Genomic DNA, 14329 nt, shown 5'->3' with positions numbered 1-14329 from the left:
GTGGGAGATGCAGCAGCCCAGATGTAGCAACCATATTCTATGCATAGGAATTGTGATTTTGTAGAGATACAGGATACTGTCAGGTTCGAATAATTTTCTAGCATGGTAAAGGGAGCCCACCTTCTTTGCAGCAGCCTTTAGTAATGTTCTCTGCTTATTTGTTGCTTGTTTCCTTTTTGGTACTTGTACAGTTTAATTAAGACATTAAAAATGAAAAAAAAAAAAAATTATATTATACGCACTCGTTATGGAATTATCATAATAAAAAAAAAATCACTTAATTTGATCAAATTACAGATGAAAATAAAATTTTAATGAGATCACGGCTATCTTGGTTATTTCGCAAACGAGAAGGGGGGTGACTTTTAACGAAAACGGGATTAACAAAGGACAAAATGCACAAGGGATTAAAAAAAAGAAGAGGGAAACTCTGTAAAATAAATGAAAAACACTGAAGTATTTATCTAGGTAGTTTTTCTGCCCATGTTTCAAAATAATCTCGTCAAATTTTGACAAACGTTAAGTGGTGATTGGAGTTACCTCCCCTGGTCCCCCGTTCCTCCTCATTCGTGAAATAAACAAGATGGTTGCGACACCATCGATCTCATTAAAGTTTGATTTTCCTCTGTAAAAAAAAAAAAAATAAATAAAACTACTTGATCGAATTAAGTGATTTTTTTTTGTATGAAAACTTTATTCCATAACGTACAATATAATTTTTTTTTCAAATATCTCCATTTTTTAATGTCTTGATTAAACTAAACAAGTACCTTTTTTTTCTTTTTTTTTTATTCACAATAATATTGTTAAGCCTACCTTCTTTACAGCAGTTTTGGCAATGTCCTCAAAGTATTTGTTCCAATTCATGTTGCCTGTAAATTTTAAGCTGAGGATTTGGAACTATGAGCTCTCAGTTGTTATTTATCATGGCAATCGATGGTTGAGAATGTTTTATAATTGTTATTTAAAAAAAAAAAAAAAAAAAAAAAAAATCAAAGAAGTTTAGTCTTATTAACATTAGATGTTACGATCCATTTATGGTCCCATTCCACTACAGACTGTAGTTCGTTTTCTAACATTGCTTTGGATATGTGTATATTCATTGATCAATGCGAGATCGGCTGTGTTGTTATTTCTAAATAGTGAGAATTTAACTGATTGTCTCCAAATTACGGGTGTGAATTTTTGAGATGAGGACCGATTATTTGGATTATTTGCACTACTGTTCTCATTTTGAGTTATTTTCACAATGTTTTGGTCGATGTAACCTCTGACTTTCTTCAGGTGTATCTTGTCGAACTCGAGAATCTTTCTGTCAAACTTGGGAATCTGTATGGAATTTCGAACGGAACCTTTTATTCAATCCAAGTAGGTAGCATGCTCTCGTTCCATCAGCCATGACTGGGTAGAAGACCTAAGTGATTCACAATTTCATTTTGAATGAGGATTGAACCTACAACCTCCAGAAGAGTGTAACTTTCTACAACTGAATTCTAACAAGTATTTTATCCACTACGCTCGCGGATTTGAATAAAGGAGTTCCATTTGAAACTCTGTACAGATTCCACATTTTAACAAGATACGTGCGGAGAAAGTCGAAGGCTACATCAACTGAAATGTGAAAAGAACACTCAAGATGATAATAGAATTCAAATAATACGTCTCCAAATACGCCATTTTGTCTTTCCCGTCTTTCTGAAGTGTAATTAGAAATAATAAAACTAAATTGGTTTTAAATTGTTCACGTGGGAGCATCAGATAACTATCATCATTCCTAACATACAATTAACTCTCGCGGGTGTATGCTAATGATAAATACTGACACACACACACTTAGTATTATGCATTGTGGCATGCAAGTGATAAGATATTTTGCTTTTTCACCCAGATATACCTCTACAGTGGTAAGTATTATTATTCGGCACACAAAGAAGCCATTATTAAAATAAATGGGTCATTTGAGAGATCATTCTGGAATATAAAAAAAAAAAAAATCACTAATCCGACTAAAGAGTTAAGAAAATACAATAAAACACTTGAAACCAGAGACAAACTAATGGGCAGTAAGAGTTAGAGACAAGGATTTGACCAACTTTGGACATGAATTAGGTCAGCCTATTGTTGTTAAAACACAACAAAATGACCGCAAAATGTCAACTGAATTGAGCTTCCTATCAAGTATCTATATTTGAAACTCTGTGCTTGTGTGTGCATGTTTGCTAAAGAAAGAAAGATTAGACAATTCTAAAAGTGTATTCGTATGTAAAATTTACCAGGGAAGATTACGGTGGGGTGGGCTTCCGATTCTCTAAGTGCACCCCTAAAGAGGTTATGAGGACATTGATGTCTCCATTCAGTCTCAAGAGACAATGGACACACCTCTGAAAGGGTAGCTGCATTCGTAATTTTGAGGTAAGTGTTGCGCAATACGCAACCACATCTCTTCTGAATCAGCACTGGTTGGATCCAGTGGCAAGGCAAGACCACAAGACCGACTGGAAACAATGCTGAGATAAGCAGAGAGCACATACAGCACCTGGAATTCCCAAATGGTCACCCATCTTTAGTGCTGACCAGGCTCAATGTTGCTTAACTTTGGTGATCTGACGGGAACCAGTTGTGTCAACGTGATTATGCTGTGTATGACGATATAAACCCCCTAAAACTTCCAACATAATCTATTATGACTAAATTTATATCATTTGTATAAAATTCTTTAGGGAAGACAATGGAAGTGGTCATGAATCTCTATATTAGCCGATATGTGACAAATATCTATGTGTATCCACCCGTGGGGACGGAAATGACTTAAAACTTCAAAAATATATCAGATTTTAATGAAGTCTTAACAATATGTGTAGGGCACTAATTAAGAGAGTATCCAACATTTCAACTTTTTTTGACTATATTAAGGGGATGAAACAGGGCAGTAAAAGCAAAGAAAGTAATATGGTGTTATGAGAATTCTAGTCTTCATTCAATCCTCAGCAATGTCGAGTCTTCATGCTAGTTTCTTATATGCACACACACACACACTCTTGCAAAAACCAACACAAGGAAAAAGATTACATCATATTTGTATTTTTTCGAATGTTACAATACAAATATGATGTAATCTTTTTCCTTGCTTTTTTTTTTTTCTTTCTAGTATATATGAATGCTTGATTACAGAAATGTTAATCATATTGCTTAATATTTGAGTCAATTTACCTGCCTTAATTTTTATTGATACATGTACGTTGCAACTGGCTAATAGATTTTAATATATTAAGCCTTTGGGAAAACTTTTCTAATATATATATTACATATATACATATACTATTAGAATACTAGAATAATTATATACTAGAAAGTGTACCCAGCGTTGTCCAGTATTTATATAACAGTTACATTCCTTAAAAAAGACGTAAAAAACAAAAAGAAATTGAGACACGTGCATGCGAGTATTGTATTTTTTCTAAACAGTTCACTTCTTGTAAGTAAAAAAAATAAAAAGCTGAGATCGAAACCAAAACAAAGACGGTGAGTCAATTATAATAACCATTAGTCCAAACGATCTCCAAAAGGTGTTTTCAAACCTACTTATTCTTAATATAATGTGAACGATTCGTGCATGTGCAGTCGCGAAACAGTTAGCAAACAGATAAAAAGTTTTCCACATGTCTGAATACCCTATATACCAAATTTCAAGTCTGTAGATAAAAAATTCGGTGAGTATATAAGTTGAGAAGTGTCCTCACACACACACACGTGACCTTCTCTGTCTGTGTGAGGAACGATCTCTACCAAACTCCTCTCTCTCTGCAAACTTGAAACTTGATATATGAGATTTGGATTTGTGATTTTTAGCCAATAAAAATAACTCCTAAGACGTCAAAATTGAAAAAAATTCCAACTTGGCAAGCTGAAGTCAACTAAACATGTTATTTCTATGCATGTGCAAATATGTATTTATATTATTAATTTATTTATTGCGAACTATTATCTTCATCTTTCTTAGTTATTGTTTCACGTTTCAGCCAACTATTCCTCTGGCCTTCGTCTGGTGGTAACCGCGACGGGATAGGAACTCTGAATCTCCTAACTGCATTCTCAGCAAATACTGCCATCCATAGTTGTTGTCGTCTCACCAGAATTTGGCCAAATAAGCCTCTGGCCGGCTTTGGGTAGGATTGAAACCGCTATCTTCAGCCAATTCTCACCAGAGTTAGGAGATTCGGAGTTCCTATCCCCCTGCAGTTACCACCTGACGAAGACCAAAGGAATAGTTGGCCGAAACGTTGTGAAACAACTAAGAAAAGATGAGAATAATAGTCCGCAATAAATAAATTAATAAATAATACTCATCTCAATAATGAATTCCAATTCAATAATATATATATTTATATCTTTAACAATATCATTTTTTTGAGTCAAACAGCAATGAATAAGACTGGAGAGCTACATGTTCTGGATTCGATTCTAGCTGATGGTACCCAAGTCATATTTTTATTATTACACTTTTAAAATCACTATTAAATATTGGGAAAAATATAATAATTAATAGAGTATTGGCTCTATAATAATAAATATGAAATTTGCATGAATTAAATTATAATATTTAGACATATTTTACAACCGGGCAATGCCAGGTGGTTTGCTAGTATATATATATATATATATATATATATATATAAGTGTGTGTATGGAAATCTCTACCACACTACTTAGTCAATTTTTGGTCTACAAACTTGAAACTTGATATATAGGGGATTTGGACCTATGGAACATATTCGATTTGGTTTTTAGCTGGTAACAATAGCTGCTAAAGGGTAAAAATGGAAAAATTGGAACTTGGCAGGCATAAGTTTACTTAAAGTGTTCCTCTACACATGCGCAAATATACATTTATATGTTAAACTGCAATAATTTTAAAGTTTTGATATCCATCTGTCGTTAGCTCAGGTGGTATGGAAGACTGCTGGAGAGCTAAATGTTTTGGTTTGGATTCTAGCTGATGGCACCCATGTTATTTTACACTTTCGAAATCACTATTATATATTGGGTACAATATAATTATTTATAGATAATTGGCTCTATAATAATATGAAATCTGCATAAATTGAAATATCATATTTAAACATATTTTATGACCAGGCATAGCTGGGTGGCCTGCTAATGTGTGTGTATAATTTTTATTTATATAAACTTGCCTAAAACTAAACAAAATCTCATTAGGCTTTTTTCCCAGAACTGTTTGTCTGTGGAACACAATACTGTGGAGCTGTTTCACAGTTAACTATAACACAATTGTTTTCAAGTTCAATGTAAACAACTAATTTCTACTCAATTTCTACTATCATTAATCATTACGGTGTTGTCTCATTTGATACTCATAAACCTTTATCCTTCAGTGGTCTCCGGGGCCTTAGAAGTAGTCACTCTATAGTTCAAAAACAAAAAAAAAAAAAAAAAAATCATATATATATTGTTACACATTTGCAGACATGTTCCTGTCAAGGTTAAAACCAACCAAACCTCTTTGGGTGAAAACCTTTCATTACGGCTTTAAGAAACAATATTTCTATTCTCAGAAAGAAAAAAAAAAAATTCAAACTGCACAAAATTTTCGTTATCTTTAAGTTTTAAATTTACATTTATTTGTTGGTCCCCTGACAAAAGGAGGGTGGACTTGTAAATTCACCCTTGTCCGTTCGTTTGTCCACACTTTTCTCAATAACTACACCTTGGAAGTTTTTGAAATTTTGCACAAACATTAAACATATGAGTAAAAAAAGTAACAGAACGGATTTTCCGAGCTAGAATCGAAACCGAAAGCAAAATTGTATCATTCAAAGCTGGTGATGTTACCAATGTAGCAACATGACACGTATATGAACTGATTAAAAATAAACTAAGATAAATTTACAAAATGTATAACGATTTTTTCAATTTTGATCCATTTTTGACCCCTTAAAAACTATTTTAACCGGCTAAAGACCCATAAAAGAACGGTCTGTAAAAGATCCAATCATTTGTGACCCCTAGTGCTGCAACTTTTAGTTTTGGAAGAGAAAGAGTTTAAAAATATGGAGACAGACAGACATAGCCTTTTATATTATATATATATTCTTCATTTTCTAAAGCATCACATTTATACCCAATTTATATTAAATGTGTGGTTCTTGGCTATACACAAAGACACTATCATCGTCCAAAATGGTTTCTACTAAATCCAGGTACCATACTACTGGTGGTATTGTGTAAAATTGAAATAAAGTGTTTTGACCTCACCATTAGTTTGAGACATGAAACCAATTTTCACATTTATTTATTTAGAGCATGGGTTCCCAACCTAGGGTATGAGAGGATATTCTAAGGGGTGTGAGAAAAGTTTACATAAAAAATAGGGTATTTACAAAGTTTTTTTTTTTTAAGTGCTAATTCTTGCTTTCATTTCAGGGTTGTGCTTAGACACATGGCTCAATAGATTTTATCCAACCAACATGTATTTAACTGTAAGTTCAGAACATCTTAAATTTAGGACATAAATTTTAGGGGTTGCAAGTTATGAGGTTGATCTAGATAAATTATTCTGAATAAAAGATTATTTTACATTCTTGAATTTTTTTGTAAATGCTGTTTCCAATTATTTTTATTTAATTACCCTTTTTTTGAACTAGTGTTTTTTTTTCTTCTAAATTAGTGTAACACAACTTTTGAGATGTAAACAGATGGTTGCATGTATAATGTCATGCGATGTCACTTTCGCTTCTTCATAATAATAGAAGTGACTGTAGAGTTCATCTGTCTCTCACCCTGTAATAGTAGCAGTAGCAACATGCCTGTCATCTATATACAGTTGTGCCCGATATTATTCATACCCCCCTTGAAAATTGAGTTTATTAGGTGTAACTTTTGTAAGAATTTATTGTTTACGTCCATATTGATACATATTCTTAATAAACCTCTTCTGATCATTTTCGTCATTTTAAAATCTCGGGATACTTGTAATAAAAGAAATATACAGCTATTTATAAAATCTGCAATGTTCAAAAATAATCATACCCCCTTATTTTTTCAGTATTAATCGAGTTTCTGACTGTTTGTTTTCTGTTTGATTCTTATTTTGAATGCTTTTATACAACCTTTGATTAATTTCATTTCGTTTTTTGCATTTTTCAGAAATTAAAATGATATCAACTGAAAACCAATAAAAGAATAAAAATTATTAGAATGGGGAAGAAAAAAGAGCTTAGTAATGATCTTAGGACTAAAATAAATAGAATTGTGAATTCACATAAGGATGGTTTAGGTTACAAGTCAATTTTCAAGAAATTTGAGGTCCCTACAGCAACAGTACAGAGCATCATCAAAAAATTCCAGAGCCACCACACAACAAACAACTTGATTGGTAGAGGAAGAAAAAGGAAACTGTCTGCTAGAGCCACCAGGAATATTGTAAGAAGTGTTAATGCAAATCCAACCACCACTAATAAGGACATTTTAGAAAATCTGGAGTCTTCTGGCATAAAAATATCAAGGCAAACATTGCAAAGGACTCTGCATGAAAATGGTCTGAAAGGAAGAAGACCAAGAAGGACTCCATTGCACACCGGAAAACACCTTGCAGCACGTCTAAAGTTTGCTAGGACCCATGTGAATTCTCCAGAGTCCGTTTTCTCAAGTATTTTGTGGACTGACGAAACAAAAATTGAATTGTTTGGCCATATGGATGCTTCTTACGTTTGAAGGAAGAAAGGAGAAGCTTACAACCCAAAGAACACCATACCCACGGTGAAACATGGTGGTGGTAGCCTAATGTTTTGGGGCTCCTTTTCGGCTAGTGGTCCAGGTAGTTTGGTCAAGATAGATGGAACCATGAAGAAGGAGCAATATTTGGAGATACTCAAGAAAAACATTAGACAGGATGCGGAGAAGCTCCATTTAGGACCAAACTGGGTCCTTCAATAGGATAATGATCCAAAACATACTGCCAAAATAGTCAAGAAATGGTTTGAGGATAATCAAATTAATGTTTTGAAATGGCCTAGCCAGAGTCCCGACCTGAACCCTATCGAAAACCTCTGGCACATATTGAAAACTGAGGTTAAAAAGCGGAAACCTAGAAATTTGAGGGATTTGGAGAACTACTGCATTGAAGAATGGTCAAAAATCAGTGTTGATGCTTGTAAAAACCTTGTTGATAAATATCCCAAACGGTTACAGGCAGTTATTAAGAATAAAGGGCATGCTATTGACTATTAGTAAGAGAGGTATGAATAATTTTGAACTAGTGCCATTATTGTTTTTCTTTGTATAATGTTTCAAACTTGCATAATTTATTTATTTGTTGAGTTTAAATTAAATGCTTATGCTTGATTTATTGTTTGAAATCCCTTTAATATTGTCTACCTTCTGGTTTGAGCAATATTCTTATAGAAATCTCAAAGATCCGAGGGGTATGAATAATATCGGGCACAAGTGTATATATATATATATATATATATATATATATATATAAGGCAAAACGGCCGCGCACGTTTTTTGGATGTCCAAGAAAGGCTTTTTTTGGGGGAGGGGGAGGGGTCTCGAACAGGTTACTATTTTTTAGAACTTTTTATATACTCCCTAGATTATAATATCTGCGATTTGCAAACGCACGTCGTCTCTACATTTTTGATCGACTTTCATAAAATTCATGCTATTCCGTCCTTTTGCGTGTTTGTTCATCTTTTTTGTATGAATAAGGCAAAACTCATCCAAGCAAAGCCGTCAGCAGACTTTCATGCCGGGACGTCTTGAAAGCTTTGATCAATGTTGGGAAAACCCTTCATATAAAACAATTGCTATTCATTTGAGAGTTCCCCCCTTTTTCGAGGGAGCTTGCTTTCCCCAACATCGTGGGGAAACAAATAAATGAAACGGCGGAAAGCTGAACTGGCTTTCAGCCAACGTTCATTTCTGCACCTGCGTGAACTCATTCACTTAGCAAGTCAACTTTTTGATTGACATCGCTAAATTTGAATGCTTTTCACTTCCTCTGGCATTATAGCACCGCGGTAAGATGTCAGGTTTTCTTTCACTTTCTTTTCTGTCTTCGCGTCACGGGTTCGAACCTACCTGCCAACACTTTTTTTTTTTTTTTGGTGCTCAACACACACCTAGAAACACCTGGGCAACGCAGGATACCCCCGCTCGTTTCTTTATAGTTGACAACTAGCACATAACAGCAATATTTTGAGTTTTAATAATGGGGTGGTGGGGCTATTTTCTTTAGTTTTCATCTTTCTTCCTCAAATTATTCTTCAAAGCACTTTTTCCTGCATGGATAAAGTACAAAACCGATTTTGATATCTAGTAGGCGATGTCCTTGTCTCCTCCCTGCTACCTCTTTAACATAAAAGACACATTGAAAGCTTATCTATGGAAGGTGCTTGATCAAGCTTCACTCTATGGTTCCTTCTTGTAAGGCATTCGTGCCAAACACTCTACTAGCTACAACAGCTATCAGCAATTTCCCTTACTACCTATACATAAAACTAAACAGCAATTTCACTAGTAGAGCTTTTTTTCCTAGAACTGCTCATCTGTGGAACACAATCCTGTGGACCTGCTTCCCAGCTGATTATAACATGGTTGCTTTCAAGTTCAATGTAAACAGGTTCTTGATGAGTCGTCCTCTTAAATAAATGAACTTAACCAATTTCCACCAATCATCATGGTACACATTAACCCTCATCCTTGAGCGGCCTTCAGGCTTTGATAAACGGTGATTACATGCTTAAAAAAGAGGAAGGGGATGTCTCTTAAACACGTCTGCTCAGTTTTGCAGATAAAACCCAAGAGGTCGTCTATAGGTATCTGCCCTCTTTCTTATTATACCACTTCCTTGATACATTAACTTAATTTCTTAACCTTAAAGTGGAAATTTTAAATAAAGAACTTAACCGACTCTCAATCTTCTTGCAAGTGGAATCACAATATATTTTTTTTTCTTTAAGATTAATTTTTACATGTTATTCAATTTTTTTAAAACGATGTTCAACTTGCTTTTTGAGATTATACTATAAAACATGTTTTATGCCTTTAATCAATTGGTGGTTGCTGTTTTAGAGGCAGCTGCTCCCTTTCCTTGTAAAGAATAGGTTGAGGGTATTATATATATGTACAGTATATGGGGGGGGGGGATAGAATTGAAAGCACTGTTAAACCTGAAAATATTTGGTGCTGACATTCTCACTTATTAAACATCAGAAAGTAACAACGAAAAAAAACCAAAAAAACGAAAAAAAAAAAAAAAGATGCTGCTATGTGTTATCTATACAACAAGACTTAAGTTGCCTACATGATATATTTTTTTTCTACTTGGGAGTTAACACTTATGAAGGCTCGAGGGCCACTCGAGGATAAGGGTTAATGAATGTAAGGTGATAGTGTAGTAATCGTTAATCGTATAAATTGGGTAGAATTTGATTATTTATGGGAATGACTCAAGAATTTGTTTACCTTGGATTTGAATACGATCAATGATATATGAATAATTTCATAAGCTATCATTCAGATAATCTTGGATCAAAGAATTGGTCTCAAAATTGTTGAAAGAGCTTGGCCAAAAATGGGTGACGGGATATTAACAAGTTCCTTTTTAACCATGTTCAATAAATACAACAAAAGAAATAAAGAAATAACACAAAAGATAAAGAAAAAAAAAATTCATTTGATTCATTTCTTGAAAGACGTTTACAAGGCTTTATTGACCTCAATTTTTTTTTTTTTTTCAAAGTTTGGAAGAGAACATGTTTGTTAGTTAAAATTTTAAAACAAAACAAAAGAAAATAAGCTTTTACAATAGATTCAAAGATTATATACAACCATTTTTTTTTGTTGTTGTTTGTGTCACTAACAAACTGCAGAGTAAGTTCTGCAAATAAATACATTCTTTTTTGTTTTTTTTTTGAAGAGGCCAAAAAAAAAAAAAAAAAAAAAAAAGTACGAACAAGTGTGGTTTTAAAACATGGATACCTGTCTCTTTCAATTCATAAAGTACTAATAAAAATAAGTTTATAACTGACTTTGCCTCACCAGAAGCAAACACATCTACTACTTTTGCCAAAGATCAAAAGAAGTGTAGCAATAGACCCCTCATCGTTTTCTGGTTCTGAACAAACCGGAAAACACTTGGCGATCTATTATTTAGAAAGAGTTGGAAGGATCTAAATAACTATTTTTTGCTCCCCCCCCACACACACAATATATTTGAATTAATTCTTGTCGTTATATAACCAGATTTATGAAAAATGCAAATTTGAAATTAATCTGATCTTAAGTAGGATGGTCCCCTAGAGTAAATGGTAAAGTAATTGTGGTGACTAAAATGATTCTACTTAGGAGTAGGATAGACATTTATCATTTTTGTTTTTTTAATTTTTAACTGAAAATTACCAACAACTATCCCCCCCACACACACTCTTAATGGCTTTGTGCTTAATTTGGTGCAAATAAATAATTCAAAGTGTAGTATCTGTTCTGATACTACTCAAGAGTCTGCTTTGGCCTTGGTCAGTGAAAGAGAAATCCTTATAAACTGAGGCGATTTTTAATTTTGTTCCAATCCAGAGTACCCCTTTTTAGGGGAGGAGGCGAATTTTCCTCTGTATCTAAAGTGAGGGGGGGGAGTAATGATTACAACAGCAGATCTTTGCTAGGTTACCTTTAATTTCTGTCATTGTTTTTAATTAATACATCCATACAAAAGATCTATTTTTTAATGTGTGTATGTAATTATACATATATATAATGATTGCGATGTCCTGTCAGACGAGTGTCACTCCCTCAGTCCATGTGATCGAAGATGACTTTTCAGCCCTGCCAACGACTTGCACACCCTCAAGCAGACATGACACTGAAGACGGTCATTGGTTTGGATGAAACTAACAGCAACGGAACTCGTATCATTGCACACTTTCATGTGATTAACAAGACTTGCCTTGGACAACAGAGCCTGATCACACACCTAACAGATCCAAAGATCTCCATGATTGGGCGGCAAGGTTTGGCGTGTCCTACATGCTCTCTTGAGCTTCTCTCAGTCTATCTTGGCTGCTTCAAAGTGTTCTGTGCCCCTGTATATCAGTGCCCTCCACTGCTTGCGATCATATGCTAGGGATTCCCAACTGTCATCAGGAATATGAAAGCTCACCAGACAGTCCTTGATGTTATCACGAAAACGTTTTTTGGGCTTGTGCTGTGATCTTTTGCCAAGAAGGAGTTCACCATAGAACAACTGTGTGTGTAGCAGGGAGACCCAATGTTGTCTGAGACTGAAGGAGGATTAACAATTGTTCTACCCTCTCATACTTTTGTTATCAAAGTCGGTGAAGTCACTCAATTTTTTAATTAAATCGATTGATTGCCTACTCTAGTAAGACCCCCCCCCCCGAATATATCCCTGTAATGACTTAGTCCAAAATAGACTATAGTCTACAATGCACTGTAGAGAATGTATTGTTTTTATAAAATTATCTGTAAATAATGGCTTCACTTAAAATTTAAAATGCAAAAGTTCAGTATCATGATTTAATTGTACTCTAAACAGAAAAATTCATTTTGAATGCATCCTTGTCTTATCAAAGAACCAACTGTTGATTTTATGAAATTATTTTTATAAAAATCACTTGGATTATGTTAAATGTACAAAAGTCAAGTATCATGGTTTAATAGTGCTCTAAAAAGAAATATTCATTTTGAACGTGTCGCTGTCTTATAAAAGAACCTACTGCTGATTTTATACGGCGGGTCTTTCTGCTTGTGCAGTGATAAAACTTCTCAAATAACTTTGGCCAAAATCAGACTGTTCCTTTTTTTAATAAGATTTTTTCAATTTATTGATTTTCGATACAAAAACTATGTTATTGTTTGATATCTTAGAAATAGTAAGACTTAATTAAAAAGATAATATATGTTACATAAGCTATAGTTAAGAGGAAACAAAAATAGAGGAATTTTAAAAATATTTATAATGAAGATTGCCACACTTGAATGTACTAAAAAAAAAAAAAAAAAAAAATATATATATATATATATATATACACACACACACACACATTTTACATTTATATATAAGAGTTTACATTTCAGTTCAATAAAGCCCCAGGGCTGGGCCCATAACATTCTTTTCAAATCAAGCAGACCTTTAATCTATTACACATCTTTCATTTCTTTTCGATTATCATTCAGACGCGAGCAGCATTTATGGCTCTGTAACAAAAAGTGCTCAACATTTAAAATGTTTAAAACAGAACAACATGAAGAAAACTTATAAGGAATGAATAAAGACACAGAAATTGTTTTTTTTTTTTCTGCTAGCCGCGTTTCATACGATCTTTTAGCAAGAATAAATTTGTAAGAATTTTATTGGCTGCATTTGTCATTCAAATAATTTTTCAGTCGAGGTGCTTTGGTTAGTGTCCATTTACAAAAAAAAAACAAAAAAAAAAATCCACAGATTTTCAAAACTAAAATATGTGCGTATTTTCATGTTGCGATTTTGACGAAAGTTCATTTCCTTTGTTGGAAAAAGGTGTTTGTCTCTTTCCTATAAACTATTGGACAAGCGAAATGAAAGGGTAAAAAAATGTCAACTTGAAAATAAGGATTCCATATATGGACACAAACTGAATTATCCTAAAACTGACTAATTATTTCAACCGCAGATGATAGCAGATGATATTTAATACTTATTTAGAATTACACTTATTTAAAAAAAACAAAAAAAAAAACAGAAAAATCTTTATAATCTACGCAATCATCATGGAACGGAGATATCATATTCCAAAAATCACATAAATTGATCAAGTAGTTTTTTTTTTTTAACTAAGAAAATCATATTTTATGACCAAGCAAAATGTAGTGATTTTTGGTTGGCCATATTTTAGATCCAGCATAAGGGGGAGACAACTAAATTCGAAGTACTGAGATGAAATTCAATCCTATAATGAATACATTTAGCATCAGAATCATTAAAAATCGTTGATTTTTTTATTTTCTTAGTTAAAAAAAAAAAAAAAAGAAAAAAAAAAAAAAGAAAAAAAAAGAAAAGAAAAAGAAAGATCAGTCTTTGTGACTTTGGGAGTATGACATCTCCATTCTCTGACAAGTACATGCATCAAAAATATTTTTCTGTATTTTTGTTTTTTTCTAAATGTGCAATTTTAAACAAGCATCCAATATTTTCTTTTGCAATTTTCAAGTACTAATTTTATGAATATTTTAAAGTTTTGTTTTAGGTTTTGTCTTCGTGAAAACAGTGACGATATATTTGCAGTCTATTTTGAATTTCCATATTTTG

The 14329-nt window shown here is 33.3% G+C and overlaps 1 pseudogene; it reads right to left on the bottom strand.

Annotated features, from left to right (window-relative positions):
- Nucleotides 1–2524: 2524 nt before the first annotated feature.
- LOC145243107 (5S ribosomal RNA) lies at nucleotides 2525–2644 on the bottom strand (annotated as a pseudogene).
- Nucleotides 2645–14329: the final 11685 nt, after the last annotated feature.

Source organism: Euprymna scolopes, chromosome 21, assembly GCF_053919585.1.
Source record: "Euprymna scolopes isolate OS-2025 chromosome 21, ASM5391958v1, whole genome shotgun sequence".
NCBI lineage: Eukaryota > Metazoa > Mollusca > Cephalopoda > Sepiida > Sepiolidae > Euprymna > Euprymna scolopes.
The sequence above is the reverse complement of the archived record's forward strand: the minus strand, read 5'-3'. Positions and strand labels throughout refer to the sequence as shown.